General features: G+C 46.0%; 1 protein-coding gene and 1 long non-coding RNA gene across 3 annotated transcripts in view; one reads left to right on the top strand and one right to left on the bottom strand.

Moving 5' to 3' along the window:
• The window catches only part of TLN1 (talin 1), a 407,659-nt gene extending 405,032 nt beyond the window's left edge, over positions 1–2,627 (top strand). For both annotated transcript variants that reach the window (XM_030192770.1, XM_030192769.1), the window contains one exon: positions 2,539–2,627. The gene's annotated coding sequence lies outside the window, so the exon portion shown is untranslated. The remainder of the gene's footprint in view (positions 1–2,538) is intronic.
• LOC115462777 lies at positions 1,697–22,597 on the bottom strand. The gene is made up of 3 exons (XR_003940956.1): positions 22,522–22,597; positions 6,259–6,266; positions 1,697–1,707 (listed from the first exon to the last, which is right to left on the bottom strand). It is a non-coding gene; the product is annotated as an uncharacterized LOC115462777 (long non-coding RNA).
• Between the last annotated feature and the right edge of the window lie 341 nt (positions 22,598–22,938).

Below are 22,938 nucleotides of genomic sequence, written 5' to 3'. Positions count from 1 at the left end.
AGCGAGGAGGGATCCTGGAACTGGGAGGGAGACCCTGAAACTTGGGGAGGGAGGGAGGCCGGCCGACCGATCCTGAAACTCGGAGGCAGGGAGACCCTGAAACTCGGAGACAGGGTGGGAGACCCTGAAACTCGGAGAGAGGGAGGGAGACCCTGAAACCCAGAGGGCGGGGGGGGGGGGAGGAGGACCCTGGAACTGGGCGGGAGGGCAGGGGAGGGCACACACTCTCATTCTACACACACACACTCTCTCTCTCACAAACACACTGGCACCCCAGTCTCCATCTCTCTGTATCACACACACACTCGCACATTCACTCTCTCTCTCTCACACAGTCACTCTCACACACACTCTGTCAAACATACACACTCCGAGGAAAACCTTGCTAGCGCCCGTTTCATTGTGTTCACAAACGGGCCTTTTTTACTAGTATAAAAATAAGAAGAAGAAGAATCCAAACTTTACCATACAAGTTTCCATAATACATTTACAGATTCAGTGCATGTACTGCAATGCCTTCTCAACATATAACAAAAATCTCATAAATATCATTATTACTGCCCATAATGTATAGGTTCAACAAGATAAAAACCCTAACCATATAGAGCGAGAGGACATGAAATGAGATTGAAGGGGGGCAGACTCAAGAAAAATGTCAGGAAGTATTTTTTCACGGAGAGAGTAGTGGATGCTTGGAATGCCCTCCCGCGGGAGGGGGTGGAAATGAAAACGGTAACAGAATTCAAACACGCGTGGGATAAACATAAAGGAATCCTGTGCAGAAGGAATGGATCCTCAGGAGCTTAGCCGAGATTGGGTGGCAGAGCCGGTGGCGGGAGGCGGGGATAGTGCTGGGCAGACTTATACAGTCTGTGCCAGAGCCAGTGGTGGGAGGCGGGGCTGGTGGTTGGAAGGCGGGGATAGTGCTGGGCAGACTTACACGGTCTGTGCCCTGAAAAGGACAGGTACAAATCAAGGTAAGGTATACACAAAAAGTAGCACATATGAGTTTATCTTGTAGGGCAGACTGGATGGACCATGCAGGTCTTTTTCTGCCTTCATTTACTACGTTACTGACTTTTGGAATTGGACCAGAGGTTTTTCTGTCCATATATATTTTTTTGGTACTACATGTTAAAGAGTAGTTGTACAACACTCGGGTGATTTTATGACTCCTTTTTTTACAGTGCTGTTGGCTGCGTTCTTTTACTTTTAATATTGGATTTCATTTTTCTTTTAAACACAGCGAGTCTCTCTGCTTTTACTGTTTGCATCTATTTTAATGATAATCTTTCTTATACATTTATTGATTTTATGATCCACAAGTTAACCACCCTTTCCATGAAAAAGGATTTCCTTAGTAGCCTAGTGGTTAGTGTAGCAAACTTTGATCCTGGGGAACTGGGTTCGATTCCCACTGATTGGGCAAGTCACTTAGTCCTCCATTGCCCCAGGTACAAATAAGTACCTATATATACTATGTAAACCGCATCACTTGCACTTTCTCACATTAAACATCATCTGCCATTTAGATGCCCAGTTTCCCATTCTCGTGAGGTCCTCTTGTAATTTTTCACAATCCTCTCGTGATTTAACAACTTTGAATAACTTTGTGTTGTCAGCAAATTTAATTACCTCACTAGATCATTTATAATATTAAAAAGCAGCGGTCCCAGCACAGGCCCCTGGGGAACCCCATTAACTACCCTTCTCCATCGAGAATACTGACCATTTAAACCCTACTCTCTGTTTTCTATCTTTTAGACAGTGTTTAATCCACAATAGGACACTACCTCCTATCCATGGTAGTGTCTTATAGCTCAGCCTCAGGATATGTGTGAACGTGTGCAGTGGCACTGTGATTGTTTTTTTGCAGCCGAGCCTCAGAGCGTGTGTTAAGCATGTGCAGTGGCATTCGGGGGGTCTCGTGGTCATCCTCGGGATATGCATGTCCACGTGCAGTAGCACTTTGTGATAGTGTCTTGCAGTTCAGCCTCAGGCCATGTGCGAGGGTTATGCTGTTGATCTTAAACAGTGATTTTTCTGTGATTACATTCGCATTGTTAACCTGAATTTTCTCTAGCCTCTGTCTTGCATTGTTGGCGAGCCTGAGATAGTTATATAATCATTCCCTTTTGTTGTTAATCCATGACCTCTCGATAATTTGTTAGCCTGAGATGTCTTTTATGTTACTGGCTTACATTCTTGGCTGGCCTGGGTTATCTATTGGGTCGGTCTTTCATTTGGATTTAGCTCGCACCCTTCCATTCTGAACTCCCTGGAGGGCGTACGGTCTGTATCTGAGCCAGTAGAGGGTAAACGACTTGTCAAGTTTACAAGGAGCTACAGTGGGATTCGAACTCCTGAAAGCCTGGTTTTCAGCCTGGTGTTCTCTTACCAGGTTCTTCCTCCTCTCCTTTCACGTTGAGAGCATGGGTTTTCTGGTCACTCTTGTGTCGCTTGATGGCTGGTTGTTTTCTATGAGTAGTTGGGAATGTCTGTCATGTCACACTGACTCGTCTGCCTCTCTCACCATAGATCCTGCAGAAACCAAGCCATGATCTGAAGCAACAGCTAGCTGCATATTCTAAACGGGTCGCAGGCTCAGTCACAGAGCTCATTCAGACTGCAGAGGCATGAAAGGTAAAGGGAAAGACAGAATTTTGGATTGAGGGGGTGCTGGGGCAAGGGAATTGGGGTTGGGGAAGAGCAATAGAGGAACGAGGTGGAATGGTAAATGCTTTAAGAGGGAGTCGGAAGTCAGTGGTGGGAAGTCTGGTGTAAAAGGAGCCTGGAAGCTGTGAAGTGTCAAGAGGGCAGACGGGAAAGAGGAAAGGTTTGGGGAGTAGGTTAGAGAGGTGAAAAAAAGGGATAAAGTTGGGAGAAGGTTTAAGGTTACAGCAGCTATAAAGCTGTAGGGGATGAGGAGTTGGGAGAAGTCAATGGAACTGATGTGAAGTGGAGACGCAGGAGAAGATAAGATTGTTGGAGGGGAAAGATCTGTAAGGGTGATGCTGGGGAGATTTGAGAAGAAGGGAAGTTAGTGGAGAGGATGAAAAGGCATGTAGGGTGGGGTTGGAAATTCAGAAAACTATCATTGGTGTGGGAGAGAGGGAATGAAAAAGGAATAGGAGGTTAGAGGGACAGGGAAATGGCATCATTTGGCAGGGAAGATTAGGGAACAGGGTCAGAAAAGGGAAAGGACTGTAGCTGGAATCCTGTAAGTTATTAATTATTTGGACCTGCTCTTCCTTGTCTTCAGGCACTGAGTGGGTGGACCCAGAGGATCCAACTGTCATTGCTGAGAATGAGCTGCTGGGTGCTGCGGCAGCCATCGAGGCTGCTGCCAAGAGCTGGAGCAGCTGAAGCCCCGTGCCAAGCCAAAGGTGAGCACTATATGCACTCACACACCATGCAGTGCCATGTCAAAGGTGAGAGCCATACATACACACACTGTTGTGCCAGGCCAGAGCAAGATATGAATTCCATTACGTAGCTTCCCAGCATTCCAGAACCTACAGGATAGTTGTGTCCATCGACTAACAGGTGGAGATAGAGAACTGAAAACTGAGTAACACAGTAACATAGAAGGTGACAGCCGATGTACGGTCCATCCGTTCTGCCCAACAAGATAAGCGAGCTGAGACATATCTCTCTTGGCATCCAGGTCCAGCTCCTCAGTATTTTCTATCTCCAGCAGGTGGATGGACACACTTTTTAGCCTCTGGTTCTGAGTGCTTTGCTCCTGGTCCATTTGAGCTTTGTGGGTGACTTGAGTCTGCAGAGTCATATCTGGAGTCTTCAGATCCCTGTCACTGGTACCCCCGTGATTTTACTTCTTCCCTCCTTTCAACCTATCCCCTGTTTCCTGTGGAGTTCTCCTTTTCTCGCACAACAACCTTAAAAAAAGTAAAAAAATAGAAGGAAAGAGGTTTGCTGGAGAGCGTGGGATGGAGCATCAGTCCTGAGCCTTTCTCATCTGTGGTAAGACTTGTGGAGACTCTGAGCTTGGGGAGGAGCAGCTGAGTGTGGTAAGTCTGACTAAAGTTTGACTCAGAACCGCTTGGAGAGCTGTACCCTACTTGGTGCAGGAGAAGGATCCTGACTGACTGCTTAGGACACGTTGTGCTGCACTTGTGACAGTTGGGGTGAATAGTGACTCCTGCGGGACCTGCAAGCCAGCGTCAGGGCACTGCAGCGCATGCAAGCCAGAAATCTCACGGACGCAGAGGAAACAGACGGCAGTAGCACATCTTCAGATTTGGCGTAGCATCTGAATATTCTGGGGTCTTCGGGCACTCTGGCAGGGCCGGTGCGCAGTTTGATGCAGGCGAGCGAGGGAACAAGCACAATTTTGTGGGAGCTGCCTCTGTCTGATCATGCATGAGCACAGCTGCCATTTTGCAGCCTCAGGGCCTGACAGAGCATTCAGCTGCATCAGGATCTTTGTTTTCTTCGGAGTATATATTAACATAACATAAGAATAGCCATACTGGTCAGACCACTGGCACATCTAGCCAGTATCCTGTTTCCAACGGTGGTCAATCCAGGTCACAAGTACCTGGCAGAAACCCAAATTCGTAGCAACATTCCATGCTACCAATCCCAGGGCAACCAGTCCCCCATATCCATCTCAATAACAGAAAATGGACTTTATTTTATTTTAACTGCCACCTCACTCTGACCCAAGGATTTTAACATATTGTCCATGACAATGCCTAGATCATCTTCCTAATAATTAAGCTAACCTTGTCTTGTTAATCATTTGGATTCTTTTTCCAAAATGTCCAGCACTTTGTATTTGTCGACATTAAATTTCATCTTCAATTTGGATCATTTATAAAACTCCAGTCTCAGTATAGATCTCTGGGTACTCCACTATTTACCTTTCTCCATTGAGAAAATTGACCATTTAGCCCCACCGTGGGGTTTGTTTTTAAATTCTTTAAATCTTTATTAGCTAGTAAGCAGTCAACAGATACCTTCAATGATACAAGTGTTATTTCTCATGACACAAAGAAAGCCTGCCCTTTCAACATTTATTTTTTATTTATTTGTTACATTTGTATCCCACATTTTCCCACATATTTGCAGGCTCAATGTGGCTTACATAATACCGTGAAGGCATTCGCCAAATCCGGTACGGGATAGGTACAAAATGTTGTATTGGGATAGGGAAGATATGTTGTATTGGGATAGGGAAGATAAGATTCAATCAAGTTGGGTTGAGGTAAAAGAGTTCATTAATGTCCAATATGATCTTTAATAGTGAGGTGTTGCAGGGTTGAGTCATTTAAGTTGGGTCATTCGGATATGCCCTTCCGAATAGGTGAGTCTTTAAGGACTTTCTGAATTTTAGGTAATCATAAGTTGTTTTCACCACTTGTGGCAATGCGTTCCACAGGCGCGTGCCTATGTAAGAGAAGTTGGACGCATGGGTTGTCTTGTATTTAGACCTTTGCAATTTGGGTAATGGAGATTCAGGTAAGACCGTGATGAACTGGTACTATTTCTGATTGGAAGATTGACTAGGTCAGTCATGTAATCTGGGACTACTACATAGATAATCTTATGGACTAAGGTGCAGATTTTGAAAGAGATGCGTTCTTTGATAGGAAGCCAGTGCAATTGTTCACGGAGTGGTGTGGCACTTTGGAATTGTGTCTTACCAAATATCAATCTGGCTGCTGTGTTTTGTGCCGTTTGGAGTTTCCTTGTGAGTTGTTCCTTACATCCTGCATAGATTCCATTGCAGTAATCAACGTGGCTTAATACCATTTATTGAATTAGATTGCGGAAAACATCTCTTGGGAAGAAAGGTTTTAAACGCTTGAGTTTCCACATAATAATGACACCTAGTATTTTGAGACTATCAGAGATGGGAAGGGAATGCTCTGGAGTGAATAAGGTTGTGGGTTTATAATTGTTGTACTGGGATGAAGAGGACAAGGCAATGTTTTATCGGTGTTCAGCTTCAATTGAAATGAGTTGGCCCAAGAGTGCATGATGTTCAATCCATTTTTTTTTATTTATAAGAATCTTTATTGATCATTGAGTGCCAGTACAACGATTTAAACTCTCAAAAACAGTACCAACAGTATCGTTGAAGATTTCTGATAAATCATGTTTAAAAGGGATATAGATTGTAACATCATCAGCATAGATGAATGGATGGAGACCATTATTCGATAGGGACTTGGCCAAGGGGATCATTAAAATGTTGAAGAGTATTGGTGATAAAGGTGAACCCTGGGGAACTCCACAGTCTGATTTCCATGATGATGATATATGTATTAGATTTAACTTGGTATGGCCAGGTGGTCCGAAAGCCTTCAAACCAGTCAAGTACTTTTCCACCAATTCCAAAGTGATCTAAAAGTCGAAGAAGTATGCTGTGGTTGACCATATCGAATGCACTCGACATGTCGAATTGAAGTAGGAGAATGCTATTTCCTAAGGCTGTATCATTCTTGAATTTGGCCAGTAGGCAGACCAGCACAGTTTCGGTACTGTGGGAAGGGCGGAAACCAAATTGTTCAAACCTTTTTTTAAACCCAGATATGCTAACTGATGTTACCACAACCTCCGGCAAGGAGTTCCAGAGCTTAACTATTCATTGAGTGAGAAAATATTTCTTCCTGCTTGATTTAAAAGTATTTCCATGTAACTTCATTGAGTGTCCCCTGGTCTTTGTACTTTTTGAAAGAGTAAAAAATCGATTCACTTGTACTCTTTCTACACCACTAAGGATTTTTTTAGACTACAATCATGTCTTCGCTCAGCCATCTTTTCCAAGCTGAAGAGCCCTAAACTGTTTAGCCTCTCCTCATATGAGAGGCGTTCCATCCCCTTCATCATTTTGGCCTTCTTCTTTGAACATTTTCTAATTCCACTATATCTTTTTTGAGATACAGCGACCAGAATTGAACACAATACTCAAGGTGAGCTCACACTATGGAGTGATACCGAGGCATTATAGTATTTGTGGTCTTATCCACCATCCATTTCCTAATACTTCCTAGCGTCCTGTTTGCTTTTTTTGGCCATTGCTACCACCGCACACTGGGCAGAATGTTTCAGCGTATTGTCTACAATGACACCTAGATCTTTTCCTTGGGTGCTTACTCCGAAGATTGACCTTAGCATCAGGTAATTTATGATTCAGATTATTCTTCCTAATGTGCATCACTTTGCATTTGTCCACATTAAATTTCATCTGCAATTTGGATGCCCAATGTTCCAATTTCCTAACGCCTTCCTGCAGTTTTTCCAAAGTCCACATGCATTTTGACAACTTTGAATAGTTTTATCTCATCTGCAAATAGCGCTACTAGACATACGCAGCGCTGTACATTGAACATGTAAGAGACAGTCCCTGCTCAACAGAGCTTACAATCTAACCAAGATAGACAAACAGGACAAATAAGAGATAAGGGAAATACTTAAGGGGAATTATAGAACATACGTGGGTACTGAACAAATGAATAAGAGTTAGGAGTTAAAAGCAGCCTCAAAAAGGTGGGCTTTTAGCCTAGATTTGAAGATGGCCAGAGCTGGAGCTTGACGTACTGATTCAGGAAGACTATTCCAGGCGTATGATGTAGCAAGATAAAAAGAACAGAGTCTGGAGGTGGAGGGGAAGGGTACAGATGAGAGAGATTTACCCGATAAAAGCAATTTCCGGAGAGGAGTGTAGAGAGAGATAAGAATGGAGAGGTACTGAGGAGCTGCAGAGTGAATGCACTTGTAAGTCAATAAGAGGAGTTTGATTTGTATACAGAAAAGGATAGGGAGCCAATGAAATGACTTGAGAAGAGGGCTAATATGAGCATAGCAACACTGGCAGAATATAAGTCGTGTAGCAGAGTTTTGAACAGTTTGAAGGGGAGAGAGAGAACTTAGTGGGAAACCTGTGAGAAGCAAGTTGCAGTAATCTAAGTGAGAGGTGATAAGAGTGTGGATAAGGGTTTTGGTAGTGTGCTCAGAAATGAAGGACAAACTTTGGTGATATACAGAATGAAACAACAGGTTTTAGCAGTCTGTTGGATATGTGCAGAGAGAGAGGAGTCAAAGATGACCCCAAGGTTATGAGCTGATTAGACAGGGAGTGAGGATGAGGATAAGTGTTATCCACAGAGACAGAGAATGGTGGAAGAGGAGAGTTGGGTTTAGGGGGAAAGATAAGAAGTTCAATCTTGGCTGTTTAGTTTCAGATGATGGTGACACATACAGACTGAGACTTGGGCCTGGATTCCTGCTGAAATCTGTGATGTGGAGAGAGAGAGATGTGGGAGTATGGTATACTACTTGCAATGTCAAATAGATCAACACGAGTCTGTAAAGAGAAAATAGTAAATAGATGGAAGACTGAGAACTAGAGAAGAGCAAAGCAGGGAGCACAAGAGTCAGCCAGGCGGCCAAGCCGAACTACATAAAAGAACGGACTACAAAAATGCTTTAGTAAATAAATGGGTCTTCAAAGCAATTTTAAAGCATTGGTATGACTGTTCATTATAGAGAGCAAAAGGTTGAGAGTTCCATAAGGTTGGGCTCAGTGAGCAGAAGGCAGAATGTCATGTAGCTTGAAGTCTGGTATGTGACAGAGCCGGAATAGAGAGTTGGTTAGCTGTTGAGCACAGAAGACGTCAGGGTCTGTATGATTAAAGAAGAAGGGTAGGTGAGGCAATGGGGAACTTTGAGGTAGTATCAAAATGTTATATTGAATGCAGAAAGTAATCGGAAGCCAATGATGGAAGTCTGAATGATACCATCAAAATGGCGGATGTCGGAAAGTATGCGCAAAGCAGTATTTTGAACAGCCTGTATTTTCTTGGTAAGTGGAAATGAGAGACCAGCATAAACAACATTGCAGTAATCGAGTTTGGATGAAGGAGAATAGCACAGGCAACGGCGTTTAAGAAGGGGCAAAGACAACAAATAGAATGCAAGGAGCAGAAACATGAACGGACGACGGAGGAAATCTGAGGGCCGAAGGATAACTGGGAATCAGGCTCCTCAGGCCTTGCGGGCTCATTCTATGAGGCATACAGCGACATCCTGGGAGGAGACTACCTTACTGTCTTTGGCAGATATTTGCCACATTATCATTTGCCAAGCATTGGTGGTATGCTCGGAAGCCAGTTTTGGGGCTTTGGTCCTCAGGGTGGCGGTACCAGGATCCCACCCACTCTAGGCTTTAGGGATTGCTTTTGAACATGCCACAGATTCTGGAATAGTGAGAAGCTAGGTATTGGAGGGAGAAATTAGGTCTTGCCTAAAAAGTTTCTTTCCATTAGTCCTTCCCACTATTCCAGAGGCCCACCCGAAGTTTCTGAGATGTTTATTCGGTGGAATTAATGGGTCAAATAACTGTCTCCTTGCATGGTGCTTCCTGCATATCTCTTGTTCTCTATAAGTTGTCCAGGGATGAGAGAGGTCTACATTATGTTTGCTTGTCTGGTTAATGTTAGGTTATACCACAACACAGATCAACTTCACTGTACAACCAACAGATGATCAATCAAAACACATACAGTGGAGAGTGACTAGTCAAAGGGGAAAATGTCTCATACACCTGTGGCAAAACTGTAACACTACATATTTATTTATTTATTACATTTGTATCCCACATTTTCCCGCATAGCAGTAGGCTCAATGTGGCTTACAGGTTCCGGAGAGGAGAGTACCAACTCCGGGAATATATACATGCACACAGCACAAAAAGTAATCATCGACATAAAACCCCCCCCCCAAAACATTTTTTAGTGTATTTTTCTATAGAATTATGCCAAAAAAATTTAAATATATTTTTTTGCTTCTTACATACAACAGCGCGCTAAAATCAGAAAATAAGCAACTTATGTGAAGAGTGGTACACCCCAGTTGCCAAAATAGATGAGTGTGCAGTCCCAACGGTCCCGTTTCGCTCCACTTCTTCAGGGAACCACACCACAAATCATTCAAATTTTCAAAACACTGGAGGGTAAACTTCCCACTGCCCCACTACTGGCAAAACATCACCTACCCTTCTTCTTTAATCATACTGTTAGGTTAGCAAGATGTTTAAGGTGGTTGTGTTTATTCTGAGTTTCTCCGAGGACAAGCAGGCTGCTTGTTCTCACTGATGGGTGACGTCCACGGCAGCCCCTCAAATCGGAATCTTTACTAGCAAAATCCTTTGCTAGCCCTTGTGCGCCGATGTGCACTGCGCATGCGCGGCCGTCTTCCCGCCCGAAACCGGCTCGTGCCGGCCAGTCTTCTTTTGTCCGCGCTCGGTACGGTTGTGTTTACGCCGTTCGCGCCCCGAAAGTTGACGTCGCGCGTCTTTTTTGGACTTTGCTATAAAAAATTTAAAAAAATCCTTTCGGAAGGAGACCTTTTCGGTCTGTTCCCCTTCCTATATTTCTAGTTTTTGCCCCGTGAAGTTTTCTTTCGTCGTCGGGGTAGGCCCCTTTGAGGCCTCGGTTCGAAGTTTTTTCTTCCGCTTTTTGTGGTGCCACTTCGCCATTACGAGTTTTGATCTCGCCGGCGCGATTTTTCCGCCCATGACATCGAAGTCTCCCAGCGGCTTCAAGAAGTGCACCCAGTGCGCCCGGGTAATCTCGCTCACTGATAGACACACGTCGTGTCTTCAGTGTCTGGGGGCTGGGCACCGCCCGCAGGCCTGTAGTCTGTGCTCTCTTTTACAAAAGCGGACTCAGGTAGCGAGATTGGCCCAGTGGAACGTTTTGTTCTCGGGCTCTTCGTCGGCATCGGCACCGGGAGTATCGAGTGCATCGACGTCGCCAGCGTCCAGACCTTCATCCTCGGCCACGATTGCATCGAGTGTATCGAGGCATCGACCCTCTGCATCGGGGCTGAGACATCGGAAGGCTGCGTCGGCGTCGGTGGTACCGGGACCTCCTCGTCTGCTTATGTCGTCGGACGGTGGTGCTTCGTCTGGAGTGCAGGTGAGGGCTGTCCATTCCCCTGCTGGTGGCGGTGAGCCTTCGGGTGGGTCTCCCCCTACCCTGAGGGCTTCTGCGGTACAGCCCCCCCGAGACCGACCTTCTTCGGCCTCGGCCCCGAGGAAGAGACGGCTGGATTCTACATCCTCCTCGTCGGTGCCGGGAAGCTCCGGTGACATGCTTCGTCCCAAGAAGTCGAAGAAGCATCGACACCGGTCCCCTTCCCGTGGCGGCACCGAGAGCTCTGGGTCGCCGAGGGAGTCGGCACCCAGCAGGCATCGGCACCGAGAGGACCGCTCACCCTCTGTTCAAGAGGTGTCGATGCGCTCCACTATGGACAGCCTGGAACAGCCTCCACGCCCGGAACAGACTCTGACATCGACACCTGCATCGGCTTCCATGTCTTTCTCCACAACCGCTCTGCACGAGAGTCTCCGGGCCGTTCTCCCAGAGATCCTGGGAGAGCTGTTGCGCCCTTCCCCTCCGGTACCAGGGGTGCTTGCGCCTCCGGTACCGTCGAGTGAGGTGCCGGCTGGCCCCTTGCCCGGGGTGAGGTCTCCGACATCGGTACCGCTTGCGGTGCCGACTGCGGTAGCCTCCCAGGAAGGCTCCCCGTCGGCGGAGGGAGCTTCGCCGGTGCGGGCGAGGGAGTCTACCTTTCGATGCTCCCACCGTGGCCGTGGTTCCACGGAGTCGAGCCGGGCACGGCTTCAGACACAGGTTCGTGAACTTGTGTCTGATACCGATGGTGAGGCCTCGTGGGAGGAGGAGGAGGACATCAGATATTTCTCTGACGAGGAGTCTGATGGTCTTCCTTCTGATCCCACTCCCTCTCCTGAAAGGCAGCTTTCTCCTCCCGAGAGTCTGTCTTTCGCTTCCTTTGTCCGGGAGATGTCTACGGCCATCCCCTTCCCGGTGGTTGTGGAGGACGAGCCCAGGGCTGAAATGTTTGAGCTCCTGGACTATCCTTCTCCACCTAAGGAAGCGTCCACAGTACCCATGCATCATGTCCTTAAAAAGACATTGCTGGCGATCTGGACCAAGCCATTAAGTAATCCCCACATTCCCAAGAAGATCGAGTCCCAGTACCGGATCCATGGGGACCCAGAGCTGATGCGCACTCAGTTGCCTCACGACTCTGGAGTTGTGGATTTGGCCCTAAAGAAGGCTAAGAGTTCTAGGGAGCATGCTTCGGCGCCCCCGGGCAAGGACTCTAGAACCTTAGACTCCTTTGGGAGGAAGGCCTACCATTCCTCTATGCTCGTGGCCAAAATTCAGTCTTACCAGCTCTACACGAGCATACACATGCGGAATAATGTGCGGCAGTTGGCGGGCTTGGTGGATAAGCTCCCCCCTGAGCAAGCCAAGCCTTTTCAGGAGGTGGTCAGGCAGCTGAAGGCGTGCAGAAAATTCCTGGCCAGAGGGGTGTATGACACCTTTGATGTTGCGTCCAGGGCCGCTGCTCAAGGTGTGGTGATGCGCAGACTCTCATGGCTGCGTGCCTCCGACCTAGAGAATAGACTCCAGCAGCGGATTGCGGACTTGCCTTGCCGTGCAGATAACATTTTTGGAGAAAAAGTCGAGCAGGTGGTAGAGCAGCTCCACCAGCGGGATACCGCTTTCGACAAGTTCTCCCGCCGGCAGCCTTCAGCTTCTGCCTCTACAGGTAGACGATTTTTTTGGGGGAAGGAGGACTGTTCCCTACTCTTCTGGTAAGCGTAGGTACAATCCTCCTTCTCGACAGACTGCGGCCCAGGCTAAGCCCCAGCGCGCTCGCTCTCGTCAGCAGCGTGCGCCTCAGCAAGGCCCCTCGGCTCCCCAGCAAAAGCAAGGGACGAGCTTTTGACTGGCTCCAGCAGAGCATAGCCGACATCCAAGTGTCAGTGCCGGGCGACCTGCCAGTCGGAGGGAGGTTGAAAGCTTTTCACCAAAGGTGTCCTCTCATAACCTCCAATCAGTGGGTTCTCCAAATAGTCCGGCAAGGATACACCCTCAATTTGGCCTCAAAACCTCCAAATTGTCCACCGGGAGCTCAGTCTTACAGCTTCCAGCACAAGCAGGTACTTGCAGAGGAACTCTCCGCCCTTCTCAGCGCCAATGCGGTTGAGCCCGTGCCATCCGGGCAAGAAGGGCTGGGATTCTATTCCAGGTACTTCCTTGTGGAAAAGAAAACAGGGGGGATGCGTCCCATCCTAGACCTAAGGGCCCTGAACAAATATCTGGTCAAAGAAAAGTTCAGGATGCTTTCCCTGGGCACCCTTCTCCCCATGATTCAGGAAAACGATTGGCTATGCTCTCTGGACTTGAAGCACGCCTACACACACATCCCGATACTGCCAGCTCACAGACAGTATCTGCGATTTCAGCTGGGCACACGTCACTTCCAGTACTGTGTGCTACCCTTTGGGCTCGCCTCTGCACCCAGAGTGTTCACGAAGTGCTTGGCTGTAGTAGCAGCGGCACTTTGCAGACTGGGGGTACACGTGTTCCCATATCTCGACAATTGGCTGGTGAAGAACACATCCGAGGCAGGAGCTCTACAGTCCATGCAGATGACTATTCGCCTCCTGGAGCTACTGGGGTTTGTGATAAATTATCCAAAGTCCCACCTTCTCCCAGTGCAGAAACTCGAATGCATAGGAGCTCTGCTGGATTCTCGGACGGCTCGCACCTATCTCCCAGAGACGAGAGCCAACAACTTGTTGTCCCTCGTCACGCGGGTGCGAGCGTCCCAGCAGATCACAGCTCGGCAGATGTTGAGATTGCTGGGCCACATGGCCTCCACAGTTCATGTGACTCCCATGGCCCGCCTTCACATGAGATCTGTCCAATGGACCCTAGCTTCCCAGTGGTTTCAGACTGCTGGGGATCTAGAAGACGTGATCCACCTGTCCACGAGTTTTCTCAAATCCCTGTATTGGTGGACGATTTGGTCCAATTTGACTCTGGGACGTCCTTTCCAAATTCCTCAGCCACAAAAAGTGCTGACCACGAATGCGTCTCTCCTGGGGTGGGGAGCTCATGTCGATGGGCTTCACACCCAAGGAAGCTGGTCCCTCCAGGAACGCGATCTGCAGATCAATCTTCTGGAGTTAGGAGCGGTCTGGAACGCTCTGAAGGCTTTCAGAGATCGGCTGTCCCAACAAATTATCCAAATTCAGACAGACAACCAGGTTGCCATGTATTACATCAACAAGCAGGGGGGCACCGGATCTCGCCCCCTGTGTCAGGAAGCCGTCAGCATGTGGCTCTGGGCTCGCCGTCACGGCATGGTGCTCCAAGCCACATATCTGGCAGGCGTAAACAACAGTCTGGCCGACAGGTTGAGCAGGATTATGCAACCTCACGAGTGGTCGCTCAATTCCCGTGTAGTGCGACAGATCTTCCAGGTGTGGGGCACCCCCTTGGTAGACCTCTTCGCATCTCGAGCCAACCACAAAGTCCCTCAGTTCTGTTCCAGGCTTCAGGCCCACGGCAGACTGCCATCGGATGCCTTCCTCCTGGATTGGGGGGAGGGTCTGCTGTATGCTTATCCTCCCATACCTCTGGTGGGGAAGACTTTGTTGAAACTCAAGCAAGACCGAGGCACCATGATTCTGATTGCTCCTTTTTGGCCGCGTCAGATCTGGTTCCCTCTTCTTCTGGAGTTGTCCTCCGAAGAACCGTGGAGATTGGAGTGTTTTCCGACCCTCATCACGCAGGACGAAGGGGCGCTTCTGCATCCCAGCCTCCGGTCCCTGGCTCTCACGGCCTGGATGTTGAGAGCGTAGACTTTGCCTCTTTGGGTCTGTCAGAGGGTGTCTCCCGTATCTTGCTTGCTTCCAGGAAAGATTCCACCAAGAGGAGTTACTTCTTTCTGTGGAGGAGGTTTGCCGTCTGGTGTGACAGCAAGGCCCTAGATCCTCGCTCTTGTCCTACACAGACCCTGCTTGAATACCTTCTGCACTTGTCTGAGTCTGGTCTCAAGACCAACTCTGTAAGGGTTCACCTTAGTGCAATCAGTGCATACCATTACCGTGTGGAAGGTAAGCCGATCTCAGGACAGCCTTTAGTTGTTCGCTTCATGAGAGGTTTGCTTTTGTCAAAGCCCCCTGTCAAGCCTCCTACAGTGTCATGGGATCTCAATGTCGTTCTCACCCAGCTGATGAAACCTCCTTTTGAGCCACTGAATTCCTGCCATCTGAAGTACTTGACCTGGAAGGTCATTTTCTTGGTGGCAGTTACTTCAGCTCATAGAGTCAGTGAGCTTCAGGCCCTGGTAGCCCAGGCCCCTTACACCAAATTTCATCATAACAGAGTAGTCCTCCGCACTCACCCTAAGTTCTTGCCAAAGGTCTGTTTAATCTACCCCTCTACAGACCCCCGTGGGATCCTTCCACACGGAGGTGTACAGAATTCCAATGACAGTCCTTCCCATGGGTATTGGTGCTGGGGAGGCATCAGAAGGCTCAGTTCGAAACTAATTCCCATAACCACTGCTTTCTGGCTTTCTGGATCTAGGTGTATCCTGGGCCATTTATGTTCCCACATATATATATGTTTTTAATCTACTCTTTGTGGTTCAGTGAGTGTGGCTTATTTGTGTATAGCAGATAATAAGGAAAGAGCACATATAATACAGTATGTAGGAATAAAGACAAAGGTAATTATCAGGAATAAGATTCTGTTTATTCTTACCAAGATAAAGTCTTCAGTTTAATACATACATCTAGGTTCAAATGCACGGAGCTCTGCTGTCGGTCAAGTATTGAAGAAGCTTCTAACTTTCCTGTCTGAATGTTAGCTCCTTTATAGGCACAGATCTCAATAGAAGCTTATGGCAGTACCTATTTTTTCATCTTATTGGCCAATATCTCTGTACCAATTTTTTTCCTTTTCCGGCAGATGTTCATTTGTACTCTTTGTACCATCTTGTACCAACTTCTTTCCTGTTCTAGTTATTTTGAAACATTTCTTTTCCGGCCAGGTGTCCATCTGTACCCAACTGTCTTTTCCGTATTCGTAAACATCTCTTGCTTCAGCTATTTCAAAACCTTGTACCATTTCCGTTACCCTGAACATCTTGTTTTTATTGTTTCCAAACTGTCTTAATAATAGTATACTAGTTTCACAACCCATTTTTATGATCTGTGTGCCATTTTATAGAAATACAAACTTCATTTTTCAAACCATTTTATCCATTATTCTATCATTATTGGTGCTATATTCCATCACAAAGTTGTACCTGTTGGTGTCAAGACTCATTGTTCAAACCTGCCTTTTGCAGATTCTCTAATATGAAATCATTAGCTTGTTATTTGGCCTAGTCTGTACTTTTTCAGTTGTTTTTGGCTGTGTGGCTTTGCCCACCACTATTCCAGTGGTCGGTCTGAAGCCAGGCCACATATTAACATTCCCCTCTTCACCCTATCCCATAGGGTGACACCAGGGTTAATGTACCATGGTACCATCCATTCCAGAAGGTATTCTGTAAGGCCGTCTATTTTTCTGAGTCTTAATGTAAACCGGCACTGTCAGATTTATTTGGTTTCAGATTATCATCTTGGCACCATTTCAATCATTTCAATTCAACTTATCTACACCTGTAGTTATACAAAAACTTATAGTAACTATAATAATATATTTCTTCAACCCTTTAATATGCAGGTTCTATCTTATTCTTACCTATGTGAGTATATATTGTTATTAATCATAAATTCTCTGGTTATATACTGATTATATCTTAAGTATATGTTTGCATAGATTTGCATAGATTATGTTGGCATTGACTCATTTATCACATCATCTCATAAAGCTTTACATTGTTATATTGTATCCCTGTGTGCTATTACCTGATTATACAGTTGCAGACATCTCTCTAGTGTCTCTAGCATTTGCATAGCGATTGGTCCTTCTCAGAGGGAGATAGTCCAAGGTGTTATCTCCGGTGGTGTTGGGAAGGAGATTTTCGTACAGGACATATTGTCCTGTTGTTGTCTTTTTCATTATTGCAGTTTCAATTAAGCGTTCTACTAAGCCTCTAGCACAAGGGATTATGCAACATCCTACTAATACAAAAATTGCTACCACTATGATTATGGTCGTGGCTGCTGAAATGATAAATGTCTTCCATTTACCAAAAGCTCTATCCAACCAACCAGTCCAGGATGTGTCAACACCAGAGTTCTCTGCCAATTCTTGTGACAGTGAGGTTAAGCCTTCCAAAGCTCTGGTGATTGATCCATCTGGAGCAGTATTGTTGGGGATAAAGGTGCAACACTGTGTACCTATTTTCCGGCACACTCCGCCTTCCGATGCTAAAATCTGGTCAAGAACTAATCTATTTTCTAACGTCATTCTGCTGGTGGCGTCTAATTGCGCTGCAATTCCTTGAACTGCATCTCTAGTGTAGTTCACAAATCTCTGCTGGTTGTAATATATATAGTTGATCCAGTCTAAATTTTTATTTATAGTAGCCCACCAAAAGAAGGCTGATTCGAATCCTGCAGCTATTTGGTTTCTGGCTTTGAACTCATCAGGAACCCCTCTTGGAACTCCAATGGCATCTATATAGACTCGATCATCAAAAGATCCAGGCATTGCATTTCTCTTCACTCGTGAGGAAGAGCTGCTATGAGGAGGGAGCAAAGAGGCTATTATAATTGGAATTACCAATTTGACTAAGGCACATCTGCCTGTCCAACTCCTGTGAAGTGTATGGTGGATAGTACGGGTTCCACAATACCACCATACATCTGCTCTCGCCTGCGAAAACTCTGTAAGATTCAGATTTCGCAGAGTTCCTTTTTCTAGGGTTGTGTTACAATTGGTCAAATTTCCCAGAAACCGTGTATTTTTCACCCCATATCGTTCCAGACATGTATGATATCTGGTTGCAGGATCTGGAATCCTGAATGCGGGTGGAACCCTCAGCCGAGGGGGTAAGTAGGGGTGGTGCTCGTCAAGATGTTGACAAGACTTATTCACTTCAGTTGTTACCTGAAGCAACTCTAGCATACATATTAACAGGTCGTGTCGGAGTTCCATCTGAACCAGTCAATTGTCTTGCCAACATTCTTTCCCCGTCCTCATTCCTGCCCTGCTGAACGTCAGCTGCACACATTGGACTGCAAGAGAGCATTGGCCTTCTACCTGGAGCGGACACAGCCCAACAGACAGTCCGCCCAATTGTTTGTTTCTTTTGATCCCAATAGGAGGGGAGTGGCTGTGGGGAAACGCACCATATCCAATTGGCTAGCAGATTGCATTTCCTTCACTTACGCCCAGGCTGGGCTGACTCTTGAGGGTCATGTCACGGCTCATAATGTTAGAGCCATGGCAGCATCGGTAGCCCACTTGAAGTCAGCCTCTATTGAAGAAATTTGCAAAGCTGCGACGTGGTCATCTGTCCACACATTCACATCTCATTACTGCCTGCAGCAGGATACCCGACGCGACAGTCGGTTCGGGCAGTCAGTTCTTCAGAACCTGTTTGGGCTTTAGGATCCAACTCCACCCCCCGAGGGCCCTGTTTGTTCTGTTCCAGGCTGCACTCTCAGTTAGTTGGTAAATTTTTTAGGTCAATCTCAGTTATGTCCTCGCCGTTGCGAGGCCCAATTGACCATGTTTGTTGTTTTGAGTGAGCCTGGGGGCTAGGGATACCCCATCAGTGAGAACAAGCAGCCTGCTTGTCCTCAGAGAAAGCGAATGCTACATACCTGTAGAAGGTATTCTCCGAGGACAGCAGGCTGATTGTTCTCACAAACCCGCCCACCTCCCCTTTGGAGTTGTGTCTTCCCTTGTCTTTGTTTTTGCTACATATGAGACTGGCCAGCACAAGCCGGTTTCGGGCGGGAAGACGGCAGCGCATGCGCGGTGCGCGAGGACTAGCAAAGGCCTTTGCTAGTGAAGATTCCGATTGGAGGGGCTGCCGTGGACGTCACCCATCAGTGAGAACAAGCAGCCTGCTGTCCTCGGAGAATACCTTCTACAGGTATGTAGCATTCGCTTTCTCCTTACTGCTAGTCTACATAAATAACTGAGGAGCTGGACTGGATGCCAAGAGAGAGATGTCTCTCAGCTCACTTTTCAGTTCTCTATCTCCACCTGCTGGTTGATAGACACAACTATCCCACAGGTTCTGGAATAGTGGGAAGGACTAATGGAAAGAAAATTATCAGGTAAGACCTAATTTCTCCTTACGTTCACACTCATTATACTTTAAGCCAGAGATAAAAGCACCACAGGGACCCATTTAATGCTCTGCCAAGCTGTGGCTTGGGAGATTAGGGCAATGCAGTTCTTCATGGACCCTTAGCTTGTCAGGCTTTCAGGATGCACACAGTAGTTGTACTGAGGTTTCCAGAGGTCTGGGAAATCCTAGTCTCGCATAATAATAAAGTAGTGGATAAATGCTAACAGTTGTGATCTGGCTGAGACCCCTTTTTGTTATTCCTCTTATGAAATGAAACTGTTCTTTTCTGAGAATTAAGTATCATTACTGGAGCCACACACAGGTTGATGATCTGTGTCTCGGGCATCATCAGAGGATATTCTAGAACTTTCTTGAAACAGCTTTGTGTGTGCACACATAACCATCAGAGTCGGTGCCTCAGTCTAGATTTGCAGCAGATGAGAAGGATCGCCTCTCTGATAGTCTTCTGTACTGGTTTTCAGTGTCTTCCCCATTCATAAGAACATAACGTTGCCATAGTGGGACAGATTGAAGATCCATCAAGCCCAGCATCCTGTTTCCAACAGTGGCCAATCCAGGTCACAAGTACCTGGCAAGATCCCAAAACTGTAAAAATACATTTTATGTTGCTTATCCTAGAAATAAGCAGTGGATTTTCCCCAAGTTCATCTTAATAATGGCTTATGGACTTTTAGGAAGCTATTCAGACCTTTTTTTAAACCCTGCTAAGCTAACTGCTTTTACTACATTCTCAGGCAACAAATTCCAAAGTTTAATTACACATTGAATGAAGAAATATTTACTCCAATTTGTTTTAAATTTAGTACTTTGTAGCTTCATTGTGTGCTTCCTAGTGTTTTTGGGAAGAGTAAACAAGCGATTCACATCTACCTGTTTCACTCCACTCATTATTTTATAGACCTCTGTCATATTTCCCCTCAGCTGTCTTTTCTCCAAGCTGAAGAGCCCTAGTTGCTTTAGCCTTTCCTCATAGGGAAGTTGTCCCATCCCCTTTATCATTTTCGTCACCTTTCTCTGTACCTTTTCTAATTCCACTATATCTTTTTTGAGATGCGGTGACCAGAACTGCACACAGTATTCAAGGTAGCGGTTGCACCATGGAGCGATACAAAGGCATTATAATATCCTCATTTTTGTTTTCCATTTCTTTCCTAATAATACCTAACATTCTGTGTGCTTTCGTCACCGCCACCGCCGCACACTGAGCAGAGGGTTTCAGCATATCACCAACGATGACACCTAGATCCCTTTCCTGGTTGGTGACTCCTAATGTGGAACCTTGCATCACGTAACCATAGTTTGGGTTCCTGTTCCCCACATGCATCACTTTGTGCTTGCTCACAGTAAATGTCATCTGCCATTTGGATGCCCAGTTTCCCAGTCTCCTAAGGTTCTCTTGTAATTTTTCACAATCCCTAGTTTAGGGTTCAGCAGGTGTATGTTTTCTAAGCAGTAGCTGAGGCGATGATTGCCCTGGTTAGCACATGTGTATTTACTCATGTATGTGAGTGCCTGGAGATATCTTCATTGTCTATGTGTTGCAAGTCACATGACCTATATGTATGTATGATCCTGTTGAGGTGATCTCCATCTGAGAACAAATGATACAGGTAAGTTTTTTTCTTGCAGCAGGTGTTAGACTGATACAGTTGAAATTTATAGCCATGTAATGTTTGATTCCTGAATCCATGTTGTAGAGTTATGAAGGTTGGTTTGTTTGGGGTTTTTTTTTAATGTATTTTGTTTGATACTGTTCGTAAGCCATATTGAATTATTAAGGTATATGTTGGGGGGGGGGGTATAAGTGTCAAAGTAAAGTATGTGAAAGGCACTGCTTGTCTTTGTACCATAGCTCTGTTATGGAGGGATTGTAGCAATGGCCTAGAAACCTTCTGTTACATATGGCACATCACGATAGTAAGATTAACAGCTTCTTCTCTGCCATTTCAGCAAGCAGATGAGAGTCTGAATTTTGAGGAGCAGATCCTAGAGGCGGCAAAGTCTATCGCTGCAGCCACCAGTGCACTGGTGAAGGCGGCATCGGCTGCTCAGAGAGAGCTGGTAGCGCAAGGCAAGGTAAGAAATGGCAGAGTATAAGCAGTGAGTGAGAAGCTAGAGGTGGTGCGTTCAGGGGCTGGAGAAGTTGTCTTTGTTTGGGGTGATGAGAAAACGAAGGAAAAGGTATTGAAGTGGAGGATGAGAGATCAAGCAAAAGCTGGCCCTTTCCTGATCTAGGTTTCTCATTTTCAACTTTGACAGGTTGGTGCTATTCCCGCTAACGCAGTGGACGATGGACAGTGGTCTCAGGGTCTTATTTCTGCGGTAAGTAGACTGTGGATCATTTCCTGGCAAGATCTGCTCATAATATTGCTTATTTCATAACGTTCCTTCCTCATCCTCTGTAGGCCCGGATGGTAGCTGCAGCCACCAATAATCTGTGTGAAGCTGCTAATGCTGCGGTGCAAGGCCACGCCAGTGAAGAGAAACTCATCTCCTCTGCCAAGCAAGTAGCCGCATCCACGGCCCAGCTTCTTGTGGCTTGTAAGGTGAAGGCAGACCAAGACTCGGAGGCTATGAAGAGACTTCAGGTGAGTCTCCAACTCTACGAATCGTCCAATTACTCAGGCCTCCTTTATTATAGGGGACTTTGAGCCCTGGATTCCTTCTTAATTGTCACTTCCAGATTTCTGTGGTCAGTCTGCATCCTCTTTTTCCTCTTCACTGATACGTCCTAAGGCTTCCAAATAATAGCAACACACAGAGGTAACAGCAGTAAATTATGTGAGGTAGAGTGGACCAAGTTCTCAGGTACATAAGTGTCTTGCAGAATCAGACCAAAGCTCCATCTAGCCCAATATCCTGTTTCCAGGTACCTGGCTGAATCCCCAAAACTAGATAAATTCCGTGCTGCTTATCCCCAGGAATAAGAGGTTTTCCACAAGTCTACCTCTAGAAATTTCTTCTAACTTGTTTTTAAACCCACCTACATTAAGTAAGTATTTTTACCATGTCCTCTGGCAACAAATTCTCAAACCTTAATTATGCACTGATGGAAAAAATATTTTTTTCCAATTGATTTTAAATGTTAATACTAAGCAATTTTATAACGAGCCACCTGGTATCTCTACTTTTTGAATAAATAAACAACTGATTCACATTTACCCTCTCCACTCCACTCAGACATTTTCTATCATATCTCCTCTCACCAAAAAGGTAGTCATTCTATCCCCTCTGTCATTTCACTCTTCTAGCTCCTAGTGACCAGAACAGATCACACCATGGATCTCTTAACCCAGTCCTCGGAACACACCAAGCCAGTGTAGTTTCAGATGTCCACAGTGAATACTTGTGAGAGAGATTTACATACTGTGGAGGCAGCACATGCAAATCTATCTCATGTATATTCATTGTGGATATCCTGAAAACCTGAATGGTTGGGGTATATCCTGAGGACTGGACAGTATTGTACATTTTATTCTCCATTCCTTTACTAGTTATTCCTAACATCATTTAATTTTTTTTTTTTTAACTGCCACCTCAGTCTGACCCAAGGATTTTAACATATTGTCCACGACAATGCCTAGATCATCTTCCTAATAGTTAAGCTAATCTTGTCTTGTTGATAGTTTGGATTCTTTTTCCTTGTGTCCACCACTTTGTATTTGTCGACATTAAATTTCATCTTCAATTTGGATCATTTATAAATCTTAAACTCCAGTCCCAGTATAGATCCCTGGCTACTCCACTGTTTACCTTTCTCCATTAAAAAATTGACCATTTAGCCCCACTGTGGGTTGT

Source organism: Microcaecilia unicolor, chromosome 2 (genome assembly GCF_901765095.1).
Source record: "Microcaecilia unicolor chromosome 2, aMicUni1.1, whole genome shotgun sequence".
NCBI lineage: Eukaryota > Metazoa > Chordata > Amphibia > Gymnophiona > Siphonopidae > Microcaecilia > Microcaecilia unicolor.
The sequence above is the reverse complement of the archived record's forward strand: the minus strand, read 5'-3'. Positions and strand labels throughout refer to the sequence as shown.